At 36.6% G+C, this 25,070-nt stretch overlaps 1 protein-coding gene and 1 long non-coding RNA gene across 4 annotated transcripts in view; both read left to right on the top strand.

The window, feature by feature from the left end:
- Yaf2 (YY1 associated factor 2) overlaps positions 1-25,070 on the top strand; it is a 96,519-nt gene that overhangs the window by 8,680 nt on the left and 62,769 nt on the right. The window lies entirely within an intron of this gene.
- On the top strand, positions 1,364-23,720 carry LOC147821488 (uncharacterized). The gene is made up of 3 exons (XR_015446911.1): positions 1,364-15,754; positions 23,491-23,562; positions 23,654-23,720. It is a non-coding gene; the product is annotated as an uncharacterized LOC147821488 (long non-coding RNA).

Genomic DNA, 25,070 nt, shown 5'->3' with positions numbered 1-25,070 from the left:
CTCTTTCTAGACTCTGAGTAAGTTCTTCAAAGTCTGTTGCCTTTGTATATGCCTACTTGTATTATAGCATTTAGCATAGTATAGTTCATTTACATGTTCTTGCTATGCTGTGGACATAGCCTTGCAAGTGCAAGGTCCTGAGTTCCATTTCCTGTACCAAAACCAAACCAAAAAAAGAATAAGTTACTGGGTTTTTTAAAAAGGAGAGCTTTGAAAAAATGGAACTTCTGATACAGGATATATAAGTAACTATTTGGAAAAGTGCCTTCTGTATAGATGTGTAAATTATTAATAGTAGCAGTAAATGAAATTTTAGAATTTTGCACATGCTTATTGGGCATATATCGCAGGGCATAAATTATGCTGGTACTACAGAATTGTGGGTGACTCCCAGTTCCAGCCCTCTAATAGTTGAATTTTGGTACAGAAGATAGTATTTGCTAGTGATTAAGCACCACAGGAGTTGAAAATGAATTTTTCAGCATAGTTTTAGTTTTTGAAGGAGAACTATTCTCAGATTTAGTATGAAATCCATTATTGTGGCCATTGTTAGTAAAACACATCTGGTAAAATGTGGCTTAACATTGTGGCTAATTTCCAATTTGATTGATTACCTTCTCCCTTAAAAACTGTCAGCTAAGGGCCAGGGACGTAGCTCAGCAGTGCAGCCCCTGGTTGGCAGGCACAAGACCCTGAGTTCGATTCCTGGTACAAAACAAAAAACAACAAAAAAGAACTTCTAACTAAATGAAGTTCTTTGAAACAGCTGCTATTTCATTGCTGATTACAGCTTTTCTTTTTTTGAACACGTATATATGTATGTATATGTTAAAAGAACTGCTTTTTTTTTGTTTTGTTTTTTGAGACAGGATCTCACTATATAGCTCAGACTGGCCTTAAACTCACTATATAGTCCAGGCTGGCCTGGAACTTGTGGCAGTTTCCTCCCTCAGCCTCCCTGGTGCTGGCAGTTCAGACACGCACCGTGCCCAGCCAAGACTGCTATTTTAAAAATGATAGTTACTAAGGCCGGGGATTTGGCTCAGTGGTTTCGCCGCCTGCCTTGCAAGCGCAAGGGCCCGAGTTCGATCCCCGGTACCAAAAAAAAAAAAAAGATACTATACATATATGTGTACATATGTATATGTATGTATATATATACGTGTATATATATGTATATATATGTATATATACATATATATACGTATATATATGTATATACACGTATATATGTGTATATATGTATATATGTATATATATGTATATATGTATATATATATGTATATATGTATATATGTATATGTATGTATATATATGTATATATGTATATATATGTATATATATGTATATATATGTATATATATGTATATATATATGTATATGTATATATGATTTTAGTAGATTGAAATGTTTTACAAAGTATGCTGGTCTTGTGTCTAACTTTGAATGAAAGAATAAATGAAATAGTTTATCTTACTAGGATAGTTTTATGAACCTCTGTATCAAAGAGTGAAAAGACCAACTGGTAGATAACCTGGATTTCAATCTAGGCTCTAATACCCATTCTACTTCGTCTTCCTCACTAGCCTCATAGGAAGCAAATGCAAGACTACTTAGGAACACATTCTAAACAGTAAAACATTACATCCTTTGCCTTGCCTGTGTTAAATATGTGTATATTTAATGTTTTAAAAATTATTTCAGGGAAGGGGATATGGACAGCAGGGGGAGGTGGGGAAGGGACAGGAAGGTAGGAGAGTGGATGCAACCAAAGCTATTATGTATTGCATGTGTGGAAAAGCCACAGTTAATGTGCATTCGTAATTTTAACAATTGAGTTTAAAAAAGTTACCTCAGTAACTCTTTTGGGAAATAAGTTAATTAAAAAATAGTTACTAATATGTTGGTTATATTGGCAGTGATCTGCTTCTTGTTTTCATGTAAAAAAAAATCTTTGTTGAAAAATTAAATTTCTTTTTTGTTTTTTGGAACCAGGGATCGAACTCGGGTCCTTGTGCTTCCGGAGCAGGCGGCAAATAAATGATTTAATTTCTATGCAGCCTTTATACAGTGATTTACACAGATTAAGTGATCAATAAATGATGTCCTTTGGGGTTAAGCAATGTTTTAGAACAGTATATTGTTGCGAGGTTAATTTTTGGTTATTGTTGGTGTCTTTTGGGGTAGGAATTCAGTGAAAGGAATATCTTTATCCTTCATGTAGTGCTCTACTGTGTTTATAATGCATTCCTATAGCACCTTCTATTTGCTTATCATACCATCCTACATGGCTGGTGAGGAAGATGGTCATTTTAGTCACAAAATTATTACTAGAGCCTAGATTGAAATTGAGATCATCTAACTACTAGGTGATCTTTTCCTCTTTGGTAAAGAAGTATACAAAATTATACTACTTAGGTGAAATGTTTCCTTTTCCTCTTTCCTTCAGGGTTAGATGTATGCCTAGCATCTTGGTAGACTAGTGTTCTAAGGACCATTAAGTTTTCATTCAAGAATTTAAATGAAACCTTAAGGTTTTTTTTTTTTTTTTTTTTTTTTTTTTTTGGTACTGGGGATCCAACTTGGAATGTTTTGCTTGTGAGGCAGGCGGTGGCACCACTGAGCTAAATCCTCGGCCCTATTTTTTTAGTTTTTTGACACAGGGTCTTACTATGTAGCCCATGGTGGCCTTGAACTAATGGCAGTCCTCCTGCCTCAGCCTCCCCAATCCTGGGATTATAGGCGTGTGCCACCACACCTAGCTCTAGTCATCTGCTATAAAATATTCTGTGTCTGTTTGGTAATATTTATTATGGAAAGTTACAGAATTACTGAGAATTTTAGAGGTAGAAAGCCTTTCAGGAGTGTTCTGTCATTTCCTAATTTTTATTATTTTATGCCTTATGACGGGTAAGGCGGTCTTCAGAGGGAACATCTTAGGGGGTTGTGGTAGGATGTTGGTATAATACATTTAAAATGGGTTGATATCACTATTGTTTGCAAAACCATTGTTTTGGTTTTTTTGAGGCAGGGTCTTGCTGTGTTGTTCAGACTGGCCTTGAATTCATTATATAGTCCAGGCTGGCCTTGACCTCATGGCAGTCCTCCTGCCTCAGCCTCCCAAGTGCTGGGATTACAGGCTGTGTCATCACTCCTGGCTTCAAGTAACACAGTTAAAACCAGATACCAAAAATCTGATTAGAAGTATAAAGTGCTCTGAAGTGTCCTGAACATTAACTTCTGTAATAAAACTATAATGTGATGAAAGTTGATGGAAAAATAGATGAAACCAAAAGAACTTTGCCTATTTTGCAGATGCACCTAGAATTTTACCCCTTGAGGAGCTGCTTCCCTGGCCTCAGATATCATCGACATGGTCTTGTTACAGGCTGACTTCCCTATTACTTTCTAGAAAAGTCAAGTATGATATTGTACAGAAGAACCCTGATCAGACTATAAAACATCTAAAGATGAAGTGATTGAATTAATTATGTCTAAAAACTGTCAGTGCAAATTTTTTACCATACATAGGCATGTATATATGTATATATATACATATATGTGAAATCAAAGTATCAATTATGCTATTACTGATTCTTTGTTTTTCACAAACAAAAGAGTAATAATATTTACTGGGACTTCTAAGAATCACTATATCAAAGAAGTCAGGATATATAGGAAAGTAAATATCACTATAAAATGAGTAGAGCATGGTGGCACATGCCTGCAATCCCAGCACCCTGGGAGGCTGAGGCAGGAGAATTCCAAGTTTGACTCCAGCCTTGGAAATTCACCGATTTAGCAAAACCCTATCTTAAAAGAAGGGCTGAGGATTTAGCTCAGTGCCCCCCCCCCCAGATTAAAGTTTGTTAACATTTGTACTTAAAACATGTTAGTTAACATAGGGCAAATAGTCATTTTGTTCTTCATTCATCATCATGTAGCACAGATTTTACCAGTTCTTATTTATAACAAGTAGGTTTAATATTGGAAGTTATCATAATGTTCAGCACTAGATCTAGGTATTAAGGAAAATTATAAGAAGAAATCCTTGAGATGGCTGGTAGCAAATTTATATTCTACCCAAGAGGAAATAAAAAGGGAGTGGAGGGCCAGTGATTTGGGTCAGTGGCACGGCGCTTGCCTTGCAAGCGCAAGGTCCTGAGTTCAATCCCCAGTACCAAAAAAAAAAGAAAAGAAAAGGGAGTAGCATCTGAATCTCACACTAACTAGCTGTTGACCGTGAACAAGTCACAGTCTTTCTAGTTTTTTTCACTAGCAATAGAATGTGAGGCAAGAGCCATCAGTTTCCCAAAACATGAAAGACCCCATTGGGCAGCGTGCTAAACATTACCTTTTAGTTTGTAATACTAGTTAGAATCTTCCAAACATAGCTGAAAATTCTACCAACAGTGGTGGTGCAAACTAGTGAAAACAAACAAAAAAATTAAAAGTGTTACTTGAGTATTTTTCACATACCAGCTTTCAGGCAAAAATACTACTCAGTGACTTTAAGAGATGTTAATTTGGTTATTAAACTGTTTTAATAACCAGAGACCTTAATCCATGGGCTGCTCTTCTGTGGTACTTTTTACAGCTCATAGTTTAGGCAAGTTTGTCTTCTGACTTTGATCATGTGTTTCTCTTTTAAAAAATTTTATTGGTTTGCCTGCCCTGCAAGCGCAAGGACCCGAGTTCAATCCCTGGCACCAAAAAAAAAAATTTTTTTTTTATTGGTACATTTTAGGTAAACATGATACCATTCATCATAGGGAATTTGTACCTGTACATGTTATATCTTGCTGTGTCTTTTTTTTCCCATTCCCCTCTCCTCTCTTCAACTCTCCTTCTCCTTATTTGGGACCCTGCACTTGCAAAGCAAGTGGTAGAACCACTGAGCTAAATCCTTGGCCCTCTGATCATGTGTTTCTAAATCCAACATGTAACAAGCTGGGCTTGTGACTGCTCGAACTTGCGACTTCCTGTGTGGTGGCAGTTCCAGGGTGCTCCCGGATGCTGAAGAATTGGAGCTGTCTCCACAACCAGTACTCAACTTCACTTCTCTTAAGTCTCCAATTGTGGGCCTTGCACCTTCCTCACTGTGGGTGCAACTCTTAATTGACTTGAGTTAGCCGAGGTACCTGAAAGAGGAGATGAAGTTGGTACAAACCATTTGGGATGGCAAGGGCTCTGGGGAATACAACACTAAGAAACAGTTCCGTAATAGGGAGAGAGCACATCTTTCTTTTTGTTTTATCTTTTGTCACTCCAAGGCCCAAAGTACCCTCACTAATCATTTCTAGCACACCATCCAAACTGTTCTGATACTTTTCTCCACTCCATAGCATTTCTTCCTTTACTAAAAAATCTTATGTTTTATATAAACCTGAACAAAATAATTCTACCTAGCATGAATGGAAATAAGCTGGGCATGGAGGATAAAAGTTTTCTTTTTTTTTTTTTCCCATTAAGTTTATTGGTACATTTTAGGTATAAAATACAGTTACATTCATCATTGGGATCTTGTACCTTTACGTGAGTATCTTGGTTCTTTTTTTTTTCCCCTTCCCTTGCCCTCCCTTCACCCCCTTCACCCTTCCCTATTTGCAAAGACTTTGTTTCCATTTTTTTTCCTTTTCTCATATGTTTTCTTTTCCCTTTTTTCCCTTCCCCGACCCCTCCCAATTCCCCTGCACCTTTAGACCTTTTCTTCCTGTTACACAATATCAATCAGACATTTTTAAAATTACAATATCAAGATCTAGGAGACATTACTACAGATTTTACAGAATTTAAAAGGATATAGAAAGCATATTTCAAAAATCTGTTTTGAAATAAATTTGACAACTTCTAAGAAATACCTTGGAAGACAAATAAATGAAACTGATCCTGGAGGAAATATAAAATTTGAATAGCACCTATTAAAGAAAGTATATTCCTAGCTTGAAAACCTACCTATATGACAACAACAGGCTCATATACATTTTAACTGATAAATTACATCAAACAATTAAAGCAGGAAAAAGAAGGAACATTTCCTCATTTTAGGAAATCAACATTGTACTAATCCTAAAACTGGATAAAGATAATAGAAGAAAAAAGTATGAACATAGACAGAAATTTGTTTAACAAAACAAACTCTTAGATGTCAGATCTGGAAGTTTGTAGAAAGTGGTTTTGTTATAGGGATGGCAGTGTTGGTTCAGCATTGGAAGATCCACCCCCAAAAGTCATCATTTTAACAGAGGAAAGGAAAAAGCCATATGATCCTGTCAGTAGTTGGAGAAAAAGTATTGGACTAAATTCTACAGCTGTTCATGGTCAAAGCTATCAGGAGACTAGAAGTAGAACAGAACCTTCTCAACAGATTAAAGACATGTACTCCATACTTCCAGCGAGAACGCCTTATATGAATGGAGAAGATACAATGTTTTCTCCTTAAGGTAGGGAACAAGGGCAGATATGCTTACTCTTTATATATCCATTAAACTTTGAAACCTAGGCCCCACCAAAATAGTCTGGCAATAAAATGACACAATTAGGATAGGATTGGCAAGGTAGAAGCAAAATCTTTGTAGATGAAATGATCATCTACAGAGAAAATACTAAGAAATCTCTAGGAGCCCCTAGAACTTGTATTTGAATTTAGCAGGATTAGAAAACACAAGGTATATATAAAAATTCAGGTCTGTGTATACTTGCTATAAATGAAGAATTGGATATTGAAATTTAAAAGTTATGTAGGAGTACAAAGGACCTAGAAAAGTTAAAAAACAAAACATTGTTGGAAGACGTTTAGTACCTAATTTTAAGACTTCTTCTAAAGCTACAGTAATCAAGACAGTGTTGGTGTAAGAAAAGACATATAGATCATTTGAATAAAACAGAGAATCTAGAAATAGAACCACACTTATATGGTCCACTGAGTTTTGAAAGATTATTTAACATGAGCATTTTTTAGAATATAAACTCAATTCAAGAGCCGAGGAAGAGATAGTGTTTTCAGCAAACAGCACTAGAACACCTGGTATCCATATATAAAAAATTAACCTCAACCCTTTTTTTCCTACATGAAAATAACTTGAAGGGATCTATGAACCTAAATATGAAAGCCCAAAAGTATAAAACTTTAAGAAGAAATTATAAGGGAAAATGTTTATGAATTCAGGGTAGGCGAGAACTGCCTAGGATACAAAAGACATGATGTATAAAAGAAAAAAATAAATGAGATTCCATCAAAATTTAAAACTTTAAATGACATCATTAAAATGAAAAGTCCTTAAACAGACCATATTTACAATGCATATAACCTTTGACCAGAATATATAAAGAATTCTTAGAGGTCATTAATAGACAACCCAATTAAAAAGTAGACATAGGGGCCAGGGATTTAGCTCAGTGGTTCCACCGCCTGCCTTGCAAGCACAAGGTCCCAAGTTTGATCCCCAGTACCAAAAAAAAAAAAAAAAAGTAGACATAAGAAGATGATAAATAGCCAGTACAGCACAAGGAAAGGTGTGTAACTCTAGAATCAGAAAAATACTAATTGGTACAATAACAAGAATGAATTATACACTCATTAGGGAGATGAAGTTCAAAGTTTTAAAAGCCTTCTCATGATTTTTTCTTTTTGTTGGATTCTCCCCCTTTGAGTTTAATTTGTCACGCCCAATGGATTCATTCTCCTGGGCTTCCTGGGGTTGTGATCCTCATTGTCTTTTCCTAGGGTGTTGTCTAAAATTTTTGGAGCGCTGGTTTGATATTCATGAAGTTCCTGAGGTGCTCTTTATCATGAAAGTATCTTATTTCTCCATCAATTTTGAAAGATAGTTTTGCAGGGTACATCAATCTGGGTTGGAGGCTGTTTTCCTTTAGGACTTGAAATACATCACTCCAAGCTCTTCTTGCCTTGAGGGTTTGCATTGAGAAGTCTTCTGTGATTCTGATGGGCTTTCCTTTGTATGTGATTTGTTTCTTTTCTCTCACTGCTTGTAAAATTTTGTTCTTCTGTTGGATTTCTGGAATCCTAACTATTATATGCCTATGTGTAGATTTTTTTTGATCAAGGCTATTTGGAGTCCTATATGCCTCACTTATCTGTATGTCAAGTTCTTTTCCCCTCCTTGGGAAGTTTTCTGCCATCACTTCTGTGAACAGTTCTTTTATGTCATCTGCACTCTCTCCCATTTCTTCATTGACTCCAGTCAGTCTTATGTTATTCTTTGTATCATCTAGCAGCTGCTGGATTGATTTCTTTACAATTTTAAAGCAATTTTTCTTTTCCTGGTCACTAATTACAATCTTATGTTCTATGTGTGAAATTCTATCCTCACATTGGTTCATTCTGCTGTGCAGACTTTCGATGGAGTGTTTAATCTCCTGGAAATCTGTTTGCATCTGTTTTATGGATTCCATTTTTTTCCTGTGTTGGGATTCTGTCATGTTTCTCTGATCCTCTGTTTTTTAATCTGTGTCCTCTCTAGATTTATTAATCATGTCTTGCACCATGAGCAAAATCTTTGCTGTTATCTGAGTAATTATTTCTAATTTCATTTTTCCCAGATCCTCTTTTGTTGCCAGTTCAGAGAGTCCAGGTGGTTGAGTATCAGATTGTTCCATCTCGTTTCCCTTTGGGGTTGCTGTAGGTGATCCAGAAGTCTGTTTTTAAGGCTTGTTTACATGTCTTCTCATTTCCACGGTGTGGAGGGGTGCTTCTGGCGCCCGCATGGCTCACCTTCTTTGCCCTAGGAGCTTGGGATGGCGGTGGGGAACCTTCCTTCCAGGTGCTGGGACCAGCTCAGCGTCTCTGCCCTAGGAGTGTGGGATGGTGGTGGGGGAGCTTCCTTCCAGGTTCTGGGACCGGCTCACCTTCTCTCAAGTTTTCTTTTCTTAAGATAACTCATGATAAAAGTGTTGCATGGGGCCCAGGATTTAGCTCAGTGGTTTTGCCGCCTGCTGCGCAAGCACAAGGACCTGAGTTCGATCCCTGGTACCACAACAACAAAAAAAGTGTTACATGTTCATTGAAGATTTTAAAGATGTATAAGGAGGAAAACAGGAATGCCTATCATATTTTTGACCAGAGATAAGGACTTCTATAATAATTTTTTGGTTTTTATCTTTTATGCATGGATATTAGAATTTAAAAGTGTTACTTGAGTATCTGTCATTGAAAGAATGGAAGAAAGAAGATGGTTTTTTTTTTCTTTTCTGTCATCCAGTATCCTTTGCGGAACCCAGGGCTTTGCACATGCTAGGTAAACATTGTATCTCTGAGCTACACTTCTATCTAAAGGAGAATTTTAAAAAAATTTTATTGGTACATTTTAGATATACAATACGTTTACATTTATCATTGAGTGATTGTACCTGTACATGATGTATATTAGTTTTTATTTTTTCCACATTACCTGTGCGCTCTTTACCCCCTCCACCCTTCCCTATTTACATAGATTTTGTTTCCATTTTTTTTTTCTTTTCTCATAATTTTTCCTTTCCCTTCTTCCCTTTCCCCTTCCCCTCCCACCACCCCTACACCTTTGGACTAAAGGAGAATGTTTTAATCAAACACCTTCTACGACTTTGTGTAACTGCTCTCACCCAGTTTGGTCCTCTCTGTTGGTGTGAGTTTTACAGACGTTGGTGGGGAATGCTTTCTGGAAACAAGTAGTGAAGAATATTTGGAAGACATAATTTTGGAGTTTAATATTTGAAGTTCCTGAGATGTCTTCCAATAAAAATTTGTTTTGGCTTGTTTATTGGAACACTTCTAAAAATTATTTGACCTTGGACCTTGTTTCATTTTCTAATATAGGACACACTGGAACATATTTTCTGTAGACCTTTGCTAACCAGATGTCCACCCAACAGTGCATTAACATTTCCTGGGAGCTTAATAGAAATGCACAGTTGCTGGCACTACTAAGGACTTACTGAATTGGAACTTGCATTTTAATAGGCTCCTGAGGACACTAAAGTTTGAGAGAAACACTGCTCTAGGATTTTCAGAATAAAATGTTGAAGTGGGCAGGGCTCTGATGCATTCATTCCACTTGAACTACTTTTTATTTATTTATTGAGACAGGGTCTCACTATGTAGTTCAGACTGGCCTTGAACTTACTACGTAGTCCAGGCTGGCCTCAAACTTGGCAGTGATCCTCCTGCCTCTGCCTCTCTAATGCTGGGACCACAGGCATGCACCATTGCGCCCAGCTTTTGAGGGGCTTTTTGTAAAGGGCTTTTCCCCCTTTTTATGTGTGACACACACTCAGGGAGGATTGCATATATGGATGTATATGGTCATGCATGTGTGTGCAGGCATGTAGTTGTGGGTATTTATGTTTCTTTACCCCTGTTTTGTTTGGCAGACACTTCCCTCTATGATCTTAATGAAGTGTCAGGTCCAGAAAATGCTTTCCCTGTTAAACTTCCTCCCTGTTATCCCTGACCCCGATACCCACATACCATCACATATCCTGGCAACCGTAAACAGTTCGTTCAAGGCTGTCTTTGAACAAGTTGCAGGAAAAAAGTGGGTAAAAACAAAATGATTTTTCCAGTTAAACTCAACTAACAAGTTTCTTGGGGTAGAAGAGACCTGCCTCTCCCTTAGAAGGGCCCAAAGATTGTGAATTGTGTTGCCTGGAGCCTTTGGCTTTCATGGAATCATCTCAGTGGCTGCTAGTTAGAGCAAGTGAGGCTCCATACTCCTTGACTGCATTTCAACAGGATCATTTAGGATCTTACATATTTTTATTAAGCTTTAAAAATTTTTGGGCATGGTGGCACACACTTGTAATCCCAGCACTCTGGAAGGCTGAGGCAGGAGGATTGCAAGTTTGAGCCCAGCCCGGGGAACTGTAAATTAGAGAGAGTGGCCCTGTCTCAAAATAAGAAATGAAAAAAGGATTGGAGATGTGGTTCAGTATGAAGGTTGATACCCCCCCAGTACAGCCAAAAAAAAAAAAAAAAAGCTTTAAAAATTCTTACTTTATAAAGTGTTTTACAAAATATCTTTGAAAAATCATTGCCCTGTTCTACTACTCAGGTTCTTCTTGAGCAGGGTAGGTTAATTGTGACTGGACTTCTTAACCTCACATTTCAAAGGCCAGAGCTAATGAGTTTTGTTTAGTGAGGGAGAGAGTTGAAGCTTGGTTTCTTCAAAAACCCTTTTCCCTCTTTCTCTGTCTTTCATTTTTCCCATTACTCTAAGTCATTTTTGGTCTGGTAAAGCTTAGAGGTACATAATAATTGATTAGGTAAATAATGAGCAATACAGTTTACAAATGAAAGATACGTTGAATTTGTAATGTCATCAAATTGTATTTTTGAGTAACATTTAATAAGTTATTCCACTGTATGAACATAGTTATCACATTTTATCAGTATTCCCTTGTGGCCCATTTTCTGTATTGTACACAGCATTTTTCTGTAACACTCTTTGGTAATTTACATTTTAAATGTAATCTTGCCATCTTCTACTTGTATAGAATTTTGTTATGTATTCATATTTTTAATGTAAGAAAATGCCTAGTTTTATTTTTACATCTACATACTTGTTTTTAATTTTTGTGTGTATCCAGTATGATAATATAAAGCAAAAAGGCAAAGAAATTCAATTTTTAAGAGTTATCTACAATTGTGTAGTAAAATAGGTAAGAGGATGGACTCTGGATGGAACTGTATTCTTTGGTTTTAAGTACTGGTTTCACCACTTACTGGCTGTGTAACTTTGTGAAAGTTGTGTAGTTTAGCATCACTTTTTTTTTTTTTTTGGTAAAATGGACATTATAAGGACACTTAGAGTTGTTTTAGTAAGGATTAAATGAGATAATCCTTGTAAGTACTTGGCACAGTGCTTGGCATATAGTAAGTTCTCAAAAAATGTTAGCTAAAGAAATTAAATTCAGAAATGGTGACTGTTAAGAAAAAGGAAAAGAAACAGGTAAGACCTTAAACAGGGCAAGTTTATTGCAGAACAAACCTGAGAAGGACTGCTCTGACACTAGAGACCAGACCAGTTGCTCCAGTACAGGCTCTGGGGTCTTTTGTAGGGTCACAGGGAGGAGGGGAGTTCAGTGAGAAGGGGTTGTGGCTACTTGCCAAGAACAAGGCTTGAGAAAGCACAGGTGGCAATGATTGCCCAAAGTCACGGCTTGGGACAATGCAGGGAATAGTGGCTACTATCAGTAGCAGGGCTGATAGTGTTATGCATCCCCAGGTGCAGCTGTGCTAGAGGGGGGCAGTTTAGCGGGCTCTCTGATCAGGATGGCAGCAGTTAGATTTCTTCAGTGACATAACAATAAATGTCCGTATAGGGATATAACTGTCCCTTTTGTAAAATATTTGGGTTCTAGTGGCATACTTGACTAAACCAGAACATGAGTGATTTCTACTAAAAATAACATTTTCCCCATATTGCTTCTGAGATACTTGTATCAGCTCACACCCCCGACCCCCTTCCTGTGTATGCAAGCACAGGCTGAGTATGAGTGCATGAGTGTGTTATTTAGTATCCTGGTGTGGACTGTCACATAAATATTTGGGCCATAGCATTAAGTTTTAACATCTAAGAAGTACTCTGGTAGTACAGTATTGGTAAAGCATATATAGAAGAATTGAACAATTAAAAGTAGTTTTTTTTTTTTTTTGGTACTGAGGATCGAACTCAGGGACCTTGTGCTTGCAAAGCAGATGGCAGCATCACTGAGCTAAATCCCCGGCCCCAAAGTAGCTTTTTTTGATTTGTTTTTACAGTTTGCTATAATGAGGGTGAGGGGGTGTCTCTTGAAGGTTGGGTGTCTCTTCAAGGTCAGATCATTTGTAATGTCTTTTTCAGGCCACTGTGCTCTCTTCTGTATTATGCTGACTCTTCTATGCTTCCCTGTCTTTCACAGTCTCTTTCTTGCTTTTTTATGATTGCAGAGGCATTACCTCTATCAAGAAACGTTCACTTGTCTCCAGGCCAGAATAAATGCCCTTTCAGTTACTCTTAAAACATTCTATACAAAAAGCTATGATTGCATTTACACAGTGAATTAAAAATATACTGGCTTTGCTTTTCTCTCCCTCTCCCTGCTCTGGTATCTTCCTAAGGGCAGCACCATCGGTCTGAGAATCACATTTCAGTTTAAATCCTCACCTTACCCATGTAGATTTTTGGGGATGATTAAATTTGATGAGTGAGATAGTGAATTTACCGTGTCTTAGATAATGATGATTGTAATTAATAAAAATTCTCAGTGCTTGTCACATGTCTTGTACAGGTATTGATAATGCTTAATGGAATTGCAAAATCCTTTACCACTGGGGCCGGAGATTTACCTCAGTGGTTCCGCTGCTTGCCTTGCAAGTGCAAGGACCTGAGTTCGATCTCTGGTACCAAAAAAAAAAAATCCTTTACCACCTATTTGATTTTGCTGTTGCTTTGAACTGTTTTTCACTTACTGTTTTCTATGGAACACTTACTTCATAATTCTGCAGATGAGATATATTTAATTATGCCCACTTTACTGGATAAAAGAACTTATACTACCTACAATAGCTGTGTGTTCAAATTCTTCAGCAGTTCTTAAAATGAATGCAGTGCATGATTGGAACCATGGCCAAGAGAATTTTTTTCTGTCTTAGGCCATCATATTTGTTGGATAGCAACTATGCAGCCAGAGAAGCCATTTCAGTAGTCTAGGTGAGAGACAGTAGTGACTTGAACAAGTGTTGCCAGTTTTTTTTTTTTTTTTTTTTTTTTGAGACCAGCTCTTGCTATGTAGTTCAGGCTGGCCTTGAACTCACTGTGTGGCCTCAAACTAGTGATGATCCTCATGCCTCAGCCTCCCAAGTGCTGGGATTATAGACATGTGCCACTACATCCAGCCAGTGGATTTTAGATTATGTTTAGGTGAAGTTATAGGATTTGATAGCTGATTTGATATGGTTGTGCAAAGTTGAGTTGTACTGAAGGAGGTGCAAAATTGAATTGTACAGAAGGAAGAATCAGAAATGAATGCAGGATTCTGGCTTAAACAGCTGGGTGAATGGTGATGTTTCTTTTTTTTTTTTTTTGGTACCAGGGATCAAACTCAGGACCTTACATTTTTGAGGCAGGTGCCGGAACCACTGAGCTAAATCCCTGGTCCAGTGGTGATACTTCTTACTGAGATAGGTCTGGGGAAAGGTTTGTGGTTTGTTACATTTTGGGTAAATCTTGGGAGAAAATGGATATAAATGCTGTACATAGTTGATAGTCATCACCATATGTGAATGAGTTGAAGCCAAGGGAGTAGTAGGTGAGACAGATTAGGGTGAGAATAGACTCTGTAGCATGAGAAAAGAGATCTGAGATGGACATCTTTGAGAGAAATCACTTTTTTTCCCCCCAGTAGTAGAAGATGAGCATCCCACAAAAAAGAGATATGTAAGAGAAAAAAATGATTAGGGAGTAAGAAATACAGGACAGTGTAGTGTTACAAGGAAAGAGCATGTATTAAAAAAGGAAGGAAATGTATATAAATGGACTTTCATCAGACATAATCTTTAATTTTTTTGTCAAGTTCCATGTAATGTTTGTTTTAAGATGTTTTAATATTTAAGATTTATATTTTAATTTGTAACAAGATATTCTGCATAGTGCTTGCCTTAAGCTTTTCATTATAATTCTAATTCTGAATTGTATCTGTAGGTTAAGTAAAGGAGGTTAATATTGCTAGGTAGGAAGATGAGTAAAATTATGTTAGTTAACTTTGTTGCTCAAGGAAGAGTGCTACAATTATTTAGTAATTTTTTTCTTTAAGCCTGTGCTTCTAAAGGTGGTTCCTTAGTTTAGTTACAAAATGTAATGAAATTAATGTTTTAAAAAATTAAATCTTGATGTCAAGAATTTTTTTTTTTTTTTGGTACCGGGGATCGAACTCAGGACCTTGCGCTTGCAAGGCAGGCAGCGGAACCACTGAGCTAAATCCCCGGCCCCTGTCAAGAATTCTTTAACTGGCAAGTAAATGTACAGTAACTTTGAAAACTCTTGGAAAATTGCATAGTAAATTTTAAGGGAGCATGTTTGATTTGAAGAAACTCTTCTGTCTTTTCTTTTTGAGAGGGGTGAATTATGGCCCTCTTTATCAGCTAACCAAGCAAATGATAACATGTTGTATAAACTTTTTGATAAATAAAATCCTATCATTTTATATCTCTTAGGATGCTGAATTTGATGTGATTTATGATAGTTTTATCAATGCTGAGTAACAGTTTTGTTGTACACAGGCAATGTAAGAGAGCAATAGCTAAGACTCAGACTGAAAATCAGTGAGTGGTTTGTGAGTTTTGAAAATATCTCAATCCTTAAATAATTATTGGAATGCTATTACAGGACAGATGCCAGGCTAGGTGATGGAGTTATAAAGGAGAACATGGCACATCCTTATCCGCAAGAATTTTAAGTTCCAAAAAATAAAGAATTTTAAGTTCCAAACAAAGGTTGCAGGTAAAATAATTGTACATTGTGATAACAAAAGGAATTATTTGAAATAGGTGGGCAGAGGAGGCTTGTCACAGAGGGTGGCATTTAACTGAAAACTGAAAGAGAATAGAAAGTGTTAATGAGCAGGTTCTAGTTAACAGCAAGTTTAACATACCCCACCCCTCTTTGATTTTTTTGTTCAGGCTGGCCTTGAAATCACTATGAAACCCAGGCTGGCTCTGAATTCGAGGTGATACTCCTACATCAGACCCTGGGATTATAGGCCTTCGCTACCACACCCAGTAAGCCCTTTTTCATAGGTATAAGTTTATTTTACAATGAGCAAAGACTAGTGTGTGGTGAGACAGAGGTAGGTAAGTGACATCAGATGAAGCTAGAGAAGTAATCAGACTTCCAGATCACAGTTTAGTTATTCTGTACATGATGTGACATTTAGATTTTGTTAGAACTAGAATGAGAAACTTGAATGAGCTTACATGTGGAAGTGCTGGAGAATGGGTAGGATAAGTGAAAAATTTAAGAGTGGAAATAGACTATTCCACTAGTTAGATGAAAGATAATGGGTAGTATTTTAAGATTAATTCAAACTGAATAGGTTTGTACTTTACTATTATTAATACATTGATTTATGGTTTCATGAAGCAGGTAATTAATGAGCATCTGTATTAGCTTTTCACCTCTGGAACACAGTACCCGATACTTAAGGGAAGAGAGTTACATATATTTGGCTCACAGTTTCAATTGGTTTAGCCCATTGTTAGCTGGATCCAAGGCAAAAACGAAATGATAGAAGGGTTGGTGAAGAAAAGCTGCTCACATTATGGCAGCCAGAAAGCAGAGAGAGAAAGGAGGAGCTGGGTACAATAATACACACTTCCAGGACACTGAGACAGAGGAAGCTATAGGCAAAGAACTCAAAAACTAAATGTTCAATATGTTTGGAAAGATAAAAGAAGAAATATGTAAGTAAATGCAGAAGATGTTTAAAGAGCTCAAAGAGGATTTAAACAGATAAAAGAATTTTACCAATAAAATGTTCAACAAGTTTAAAGAAGAAACAAATAATAAACTATTATTAAATTAAGCAAGACAATATAAGACATAAATAACCACTTCTGCAAAGAAATAGTATGAAAGGGAAAGCAAGAAGAGATAAATGATATGAAAAATTCTGTGGGTAGCAAACTTGACCAATGTGAGAACATTGTCAGAAATAGATGATGGGCTGGGGATTTAGCTCAGTGGTTCTGGTGCCTGCCTCACGAGCACAAGTTCCTGAGTTCGATCCCCAGTACCAAAAAAAAAAAAAAAAGAAATGACAAGGTGGGTGTAGCAGATCATAAACTCAGTGATACCCTATAAATGACAAACCACCGTGCAAGTTGGATCCAACCTCAGAATTAATAGGAATAAGTGAAAAATTTAAAAATGACTCAAATTTATTTAGTGAGAACATAGCAGAAAAATTTCCAAATCTTAGAAAAGAATTTAGTATTCAAGCATAAGAGGCATATAGGACCCCAAATAGCTATAACCAGAAAAGAACCTCTTCATCACACATCATAATCAAATATCCAGAAATTCAAGAGGAGAGAGTACTAAAAGCTGTTAGTGAAAAACTAGAAGTAACCTGTAAAGGCAAGCCCATTAGAATAACTGTGAATTACTCAGCATAAACTTCAAAAGCCAAGAGAGTTTGTAGTGAAATTTCTACAGCCCAAAAAGGAAACAGTTGCTAACCTAGACCAGTAAGGATGAACCTTTCAGAGCTTTCAGTGATAAAAACAGCCCACTGTAGCATGTGTGCCATAGGTTCACCACCACGGACTTAGACTTTTATATCCTGCAAAATTAGACTTTGAAATTGACAGAGAAGTAGAAGTAGGCTTTCCACAACAAGGAAACCCTAAAGAAATAAATGAGCACTAAACCAGCATTGCAGTAAATCCTTAAGGGAATCCTAGATAGAGCTAGGAAAGCCACCAGGACTAACGAGCCCAAAGTGAAGTATACATCTAACTGGCAAAGTAGTTAAACAAAAGGAAAATAATCAAAGGAATCAGCCCTAGAAAAATAATGAAATGACAGGACTCAAAAAATTTTATAATAATAACTGTCAATGTCAGTGTCTCAACTCCCCAGTTAAAAGACAGATGGGGAGATTGGTTAAAAAGACCAAAATGCAACCAAATAATTGAAATAATTCTCTGTGTACTGTTAGATCATAGCAGAATGAAACTAGAAATCAACAGTAAAGCCACGGAAACCTCAAAAACACATGGAGATTAAATAATATACTATTGAATAGTCAGTGAATCAAAGAACTCAGGAGTTCCTGGAATCAAATGATAAGGAAAACACACCAAACCTTATGGCACACAATGAAAGCAGTTCTAATACAGAAGATTATAGCTGTAAGATGCACATATAAAAAGAATAGAGTGATCTCAAATAAATAACCCAGTGATGTATCCCAGGGTCCTAGAAAGACAAGAACACTCCAAATCTGAAACTAATAGAAAGAAGTTATAGAGATAGGAACAGAAATTAATGAAATTGAGACTAAAAAAAATACAAAGGATCAATGAATCAAAGAATTGATTCAAAGGATGAGAAGGATCTGAGGATGGAGGAGGGAAGGAGAAGTAAAAAGGATCAAGATGGGATATGTATATGTGTCAGTTCTCTCAATGTATTTACTGTATATTGCAAATATATTACTAATAAAAAATTGGGAAAAAAGAATACACACATCCAGATCACATCCACACCCCTTAGACCAGACCCCACCTCTGAACACAAGACCTTTGGAGGACATTTTGGGAGAAGGGGCATTTTAGATCTAAGCCATAGAAACACCCATTGGAGACTTTGAAAAGTGGCATTTCAGTACTTATGGCTTTATATGCTTTTCTGTTTTGCTTTGTAATGCTGCAGTTTGAATCCAGGATGTGGTGCATGCCAGCCAACCCCTCTCCCACAGAGTTGCAAAGCCAGCCCTATGTGGACTTTTAATTAACAGTGGAATTGATTAAAGTTGGATGATTAACATGAGCATGGTGAAATGTAATAGAGGGATAGCTATTTAAAAGTTTATTTATTCATTGGAAATAAAAAGGAATTAACGTTCTCTTCAAAGGAAAGAAAATGAGATAGAGCCACTTTTCAGTTGTCATAGTAACTATCATTGTTGAGTTGAGTCTGTATTGATATTTATGACATTAGAAAAATTTGTTTCATAAGAGCAGTTTTATGCACTTATATTTTAGGAATATCATTAAGAATTGATCCAAAAACTAGTACAGGGCTTCAAAATATGGTCAGATTAATTTTAATATTATAATTATGTTGTCTTCTCTCATAAGGCTGCAGTCACAGTGTTACATAGAGCTGCAGTCATCTCAGGGCTCAAGATCCACCCCGAGCTCATTCATGTGGTTATCATTAGGCCTTCATGCACCTGCTTCCAAGTTATACACTACTCACATGGCTTTGGCAGGTTTGCCAGGTCTGGCTATAGGCCAGACACTTCAACTTCTTGCCATGTGGGCCTCCCTAATAGGGCTACTCTGAAATGGCAGCTTGCTTGCCCCAGAGCAAGATATCTGAAAGACGGTGAGGTAGATGGAAACCACTGTCTTTTAACTGCTTTAGGAGTGATGTCCCATTACTTCTGCCAAATTCTTTTCCTGAGAAATGAGTCACTAAATTTAGCTCATACTCAGGAGGTGATTATACAGGACCTCACTACAGGAGTGGGAGTATTGTGGACTGTTTTAGAGGCTGCTTGCTACACTGTCCTTTAATATTTAAAACTTTTTATTATTTTGTTTTGTTATTGAAGGATTCTTTCTTGAAGCCAGAGACTTATGAGCAGAACCTAAAATATAAAATAGATAAACAGGGAGTTGTTCTGGCTAGAGCAGGTGTTCTGGAGAACCAGATCTTACCTACTTAGCATCTGTTACTTTTAGCTTTTCACAACAGCTTTGATATCAGTGTCTCAGCCTGCATCAATTCAGTTAACTCTTACAACTCTTACAACAGAAATAAGTTCTGTTGTTATCCTGTTTTATAGATGAATGTAGTTTTGCTATTGTGATTTTAGATTAATTTGAGTAAATCAGGAAATAGCACCGTTTTTATTTATGGGTTGGTATAGGAAGAAGTAGTGGAATAAACTGAGGGATAGGAAAATTTTGATGAGGAAATGAGATAGAATTTATAATTTGGTTACCCTGAGGGAAATTTGTGTAAGAGAACATGGGACTAAATAGGAATAAAAGGCACAATAAACTCAATACATTTTAGTCAAATGTACAAAACAAAGCAAAGAACCAATCTTATAATTTCTTTTTGTAACTAATATGCTCTCTAGAGCTTTTCCTCTGTGGATGATAGTGGGAGGGACAGTCTAGATTGGAAAAATCAGATAATGAGAGAGTCTATACACAAACTGTCTGATGAATGGAAAGAGCTAAAAAGACAGTTTCTGTGAATAACATTATTCAGTAGGTAAGTTTATAATATTTTTTACCTTATTTTGGTTGAGGTTTAATGCAGTTTTATCTGTGTATTCATATATATTACTCATTTACATATGAACTGTCAATAATATCACTTGAATATGTGCAGATATATGTATAATACTAAAGTTTATTATACTGTTAACAGAATTCCAAATCAAGGATTTACATGAAGAAGAAATTTCTGTAGCAGTAATACCTAACATGAGAAGTTTAAATCTTAATTGAAAATTAGAAATAGTATGCCTGAACTCATCAAAACCAATTGTAATGTCCAGGGCAGGGAAACTGGGTACTACATTGTAATCTAAGCCATTTAAAAAATATTTATTTATTTATTTAATTTATTTATTTTTGGTACTGGGGATTGAACTCGGGATCTTATGCTTGTGAGGCAGGCAATGGCACCACCAAGCTAAATCCCCAGCCCTAATTTTTATTTTTTTAAATTAAAAAATTTTTTTTTGGTACTGGGGATCAAACTCAGGACCTTGCACTTGCAAGGCAGGTGGTGGCACCACTGAGCTAAATCCCCGGCCCTAAACCATTTTTAAAAATAAATTCAGATGGATTTTATGGAGTAGCTTTTCATTACTGAAATGTTTGATTTGGGTTTTGATTGCTAAAGATTGCCTTTTGTTGATGAACATGATAATTATTAGTGTTCATTCAGGATATTTTGGAATAGAGTTTGCTGATTTTTGAATTTTTTTCTAAGCTATTCTGATAAAATCCATCTTAGTTGAGTTTATGGAATGATAACAAAATGTGGCTTTCAGTGTCAGTCTCTTAGTGGCCTTTGGTTATCGTAAAGTATTCCCGAGATGTTTTAATTCTCTTACATTGTTTTTCGGATGCATTTGATTTGTTTTAAGTTCATAACACTCAAATCTAAACAGTGATTGCATTTGCTATAAAAATAGGAAATTACCATTTAATTTCTGTCATTTATTTCTTTTATCCTAGCTGATACCATTAGGGAAAAATATATGAATTACTGCTCCTGTTTCTATAGTAGTCTCTTCCTTCTTCTCTTCCCTTTCTTCCCTGTCTATCCCCCTTTCTGATTCCCACATACCTCCATCCCTTGGAGAGTACTGGACTTCCTTCCTCTTCCTGAGTCTCTGGTTGCACATTTTGGGACATCATGCAGTTCAGTATGGAAAGGAAGTTTTCTGTGTGTTCTACAGTCCCCTGTACTCCCTCCAGGGAAATCCTCCATGGTCCATCTCCCACCCCCCATTCCACCTGCTGGTCCCTAGATGGCTGTGCTTCTGTTGAGGTCAAGGGAAAAATCTAGGAGCTCCCTGATACAGAGGCCACTCACGTGTCCAGGTGGATTTTCTCAAGTGTGACTACTTCTTCCATCAATGTGTTGTTCCCTTTTCATAGTGCCCTCCTGATTGGTCCACCTTTTGGAAGTTCACCATGAAGAGCTAGTGAGTCAGGTCTGCCTGGCCCTGGAGCAGGGCCTGGGGGCCCTGCAGAAAGTGGGCCTGGCTCCTGGGCCTGAAGGGTGGGATACAGAGCCCAGCATGGGTTGGAACCCAGTCTTCATCTTTTTCTAGCAACATACTCTTGCCATGAATCTTTTCTGAAGGTTCTGCCACTCTGAGGACTAAGTTTCCAGTGAACCCTTGAGGGGTGGTGGTAGAACACCCAGATCACATCAGACCATGGCAGTGGATTACCCTTGTTTGAGACACTTAAAGATGATTATATTTATTATTATACTCTAAAGCTCAGATTTACAGAAAAGCAGATTTTAACTTATCTAATGCAATTTATATCTTAGAATTAAATAGGAATATAGCAAAAATGATGACAAATGTGCCGTCAGCCTTTACTAAATACAAATATTATCTCATAACAAAGATTGAAATGTAAGATTTTTCTTAAAGTTACATTTTGAGGGCCAGGAATTTAGCTCAGTGGTTCCTCTGCCTACCTCACAAGTGCAAGGTCCTGAGTTTGATCCCTGGTACCAAAAAAAATTATATTTTGAATTTTTTGTGGAATAATGATTTTATAACCATTTTATTCCCAAGGCAGTTCAGGCTGGTCTTGAACTCACTATGTAGCATAGGCTGGCCTTAAACTTGAAGCGGTCCTCCTGCCTTAGCCTTCCGAGTGCTGGGATTACAGGTGTATGCCACCATGCCTGGCTTTTCCTGTTTACTCCCCCTCCTCCGGTACTGGGGATCAACCTTTTTACTCTTTTTTTTTTTTCTTTTTTGGTACTGGGAGTCCACCTCAGGGTTTTGTGCTTGCCAGGCAGGTGCTGCACCACTGATCTACATCCCTGGCCCATGACCTATTTACTCTTAAAGGAAAAGTTGTACATATTTTCATTGTGTATAAAAGAATCATGAATGAATGAAGAATCATGAAAACATAAATTTCTTAACGATAGTATATGTTTAATAGTATATGATGAAGTTCTGAGCTATCTAGTATACCTACAAATATAGGTATTAATGTTTGAAGTCATTATTGTGGCACATTAACATAAACATGTTTAATATATATTAAGTTAAAAATACTATATCTTCACAATTTTTTTTTTTTATCTTCACAAATTTGAAGATAAGAAAATTCTGTTGAAGTTTTTGTCCTTTTTTTTTTGTTTTTGGTACCGGGGATCGAACTTGGGACCTTCCGCTTGCGAGGCAGGCGGCAGAACCACTGAGCTAAATCCATGGCCCTTTTTTTCCTTTTGATTAAAAATTTTTCTTTAAATGGCAGGTCCATTTTTAGGTGATCATCTTAAAAATTTATTAAACATCATTTCTTTCTTTTGTACAAGTATTTAAGTTATACTAAACATTATTTATGAGTGGCTCACATACTTTTATGTGTATGCATGGTTGTTTTGTTAATAGGTAAAAATAGTTGTTTAAAAGACTTATCTGATGATAAATAGGAATTGTTTTCTTTTAATCTGAAGTCTAATAGCTCACCAGAGTGAATGCTAAAATTCAGTGAACAATAGCTAGTTAAGAAATGGCAGATTTCAGTCAACTATTATTGTACTAATATAAAATGTAATGGTGAAGTTTCAGTGAAATGGAATAGTTTGTTAGTTGGTATGTTTTTGTTTTATGTTAACATAGAACTGCCATTGTGATGGACATTTAAAGATGAAGCCATTCAAATCTTTTTCTTTTCCTTGTGTTTCTGTTTTTTTTTTTTTGGTACCAGGGATCAAACTAAGGTCCTTCCTCTTGCAGGATAGGTGGTGGAACCAGTGAGCTAACTCCTCAGCCCTCCTTGTGTTTCTGATAATGACAGAAGTTTCTGTTGACACTATAGTTAGCAAATTGTTTCTGTATTTACCTTTGTGTATGCATATATCTGTTCATTTGCAGCCTTTCCCCTTTAGTTCTACATGTACTAATAATAAAATTAAATAACCTTCTTATTCTGATAGAGAAGAAAAAACTGGATCACTTACCAGTAACTGGAGTTCTCCTATTGGGTAATCTCCACAGATCCACATTCTTTGAAGTTATTGTGAATGCCTCGAGGACCAAGGAACCGTTGAAATTTCCAATGTCAGGAAGGTAAGCAAGTGCACTGAAGCATGTCTCTAGCTTCTTCCAAACCCCTCCCCACTACGTTCTCACCTGTGCGTCTGTACTGCATGCCCCTCAGTTCCTGTGGAGGCCCATCAGGAAGATTCTCCTGCTGGACAGAAGGGCAAGAGATCTGTGGATCTGTGAGGGAAAAGACCCAATAGGAGAACTCAAGTTACTGGTAAGTAATCTAGTTTTCACAAACTTGAGAGTTTTTTCTCAAATTTCTTCTCTTTAGGAGTTTGTTTATTAGAAAGAAAGGAAGTTGTTTGGAATAGCTTTTTGTGTTTGATGTAGATTAAAAAATGATTGTATGGATGATATAACAAACTATTAATATATGTACAAATAAAGGTATTTTAGAGTGTATGGTTTACATAACTCTAAAATATCATGTTTATTAGCTTTTGGTAATAGTGTAGTAGTTCTAAAGCAATGTAGAGAAGCTGTATGTTGAATTCTTTTATAAATTTATCTGTAATGTTGCTTTTATTGAAGTACATGTACTGTAAAATTTATGCACATACCAAAGTTGGTTAAATTATTCTGGGTTAGTAACATCAAGTAGTAAGAACAATTTTATTTTAATTGGCTAGCACTGTGTGTGTATGTGTGTGTTGCTGGGTTGGAACCCAGTGCCTTGTGCATACTGAGTGTGAGCTCTGCTACTGACTGAGTTTCGTCAACCATCTGATTAGCACTTCTTTTCTTTTTTTTTTTTTTTTGTTGTTGTTTTTTTGGTACCAGAGATCGAACTCGGGTCCTTGCGCTTGCAAGGCAAGCGATGGAGCCACTGAGCTAAATCCCCGGCCCTTGATTAGGACTTCTTAAAGACATAGTTTTCAGTGTGCCTTTTAACTACATTGAAGGTCTATTTGAAAACTAATTGTGGGTATGTTGAAATTGTACTTACCACTTCCTTATTCATAATGAAGTTTATTGATATGAAGTGTGGGAGAATTGGTTCAGTTTAAGCTCTCTGATTCTGCAGATAATTCATTGAGTTGACATATACATGATAGAGTTAGACCTTGTTGCCCATTTCTCTTTAATTCTGCATTATTGCAAGACAGTTATTCTACAAGGACTTTTAAATATTTTTTCAATTTTTATTTTTTCTGGTATGTAATACATAATGATTGCATTTCTCATGGGGAGTTGGTACATGTTCAAGACATATCTTAATTCTTTTTTCAACCTCTCCCACCCTCCATCTCTTGGTCCCTTTCTCTTTTGCAAACGATCTATCTCCCTACTTCCTGTTATCTTTTATTTTGCTCTTTTCTATTTTGGGTTTCTCATGTAAGAGAAACCATGTGGAATTTAAGCTTGTGTGTCTGATTTATTTCACTTAACATTATGGTCTCAGGGAGCATTCATTTTCCTACAGATGAGTCAAGTTTATTCTTCTTTACAGCAGAGTAATACTCCATTGTATGTAAATACCTATGCTTTCTTTATCCATTCATCTATTGATGGCTATGCAGGATGTTTCC

Source organism: Heterocephalus glaber, unplaced genomic scaffold (assembly GCF_053883595.1).
Source record: "Heterocephalus glaber isolate CG9 unplaced genomic scaffold, H.glaber_assembly_v1.0 deba00001733, whole genome shotgun sequence".
Classification (NCBI taxonomy): Eukaryota; Metazoa; Chordata; class Mammalia; order Rodentia; family Bathyergidae; genus Heterocephalus; species Heterocephalus glaber.
This window is presented reverse-complemented; position numbering and strand designations above follow the sequence as displayed.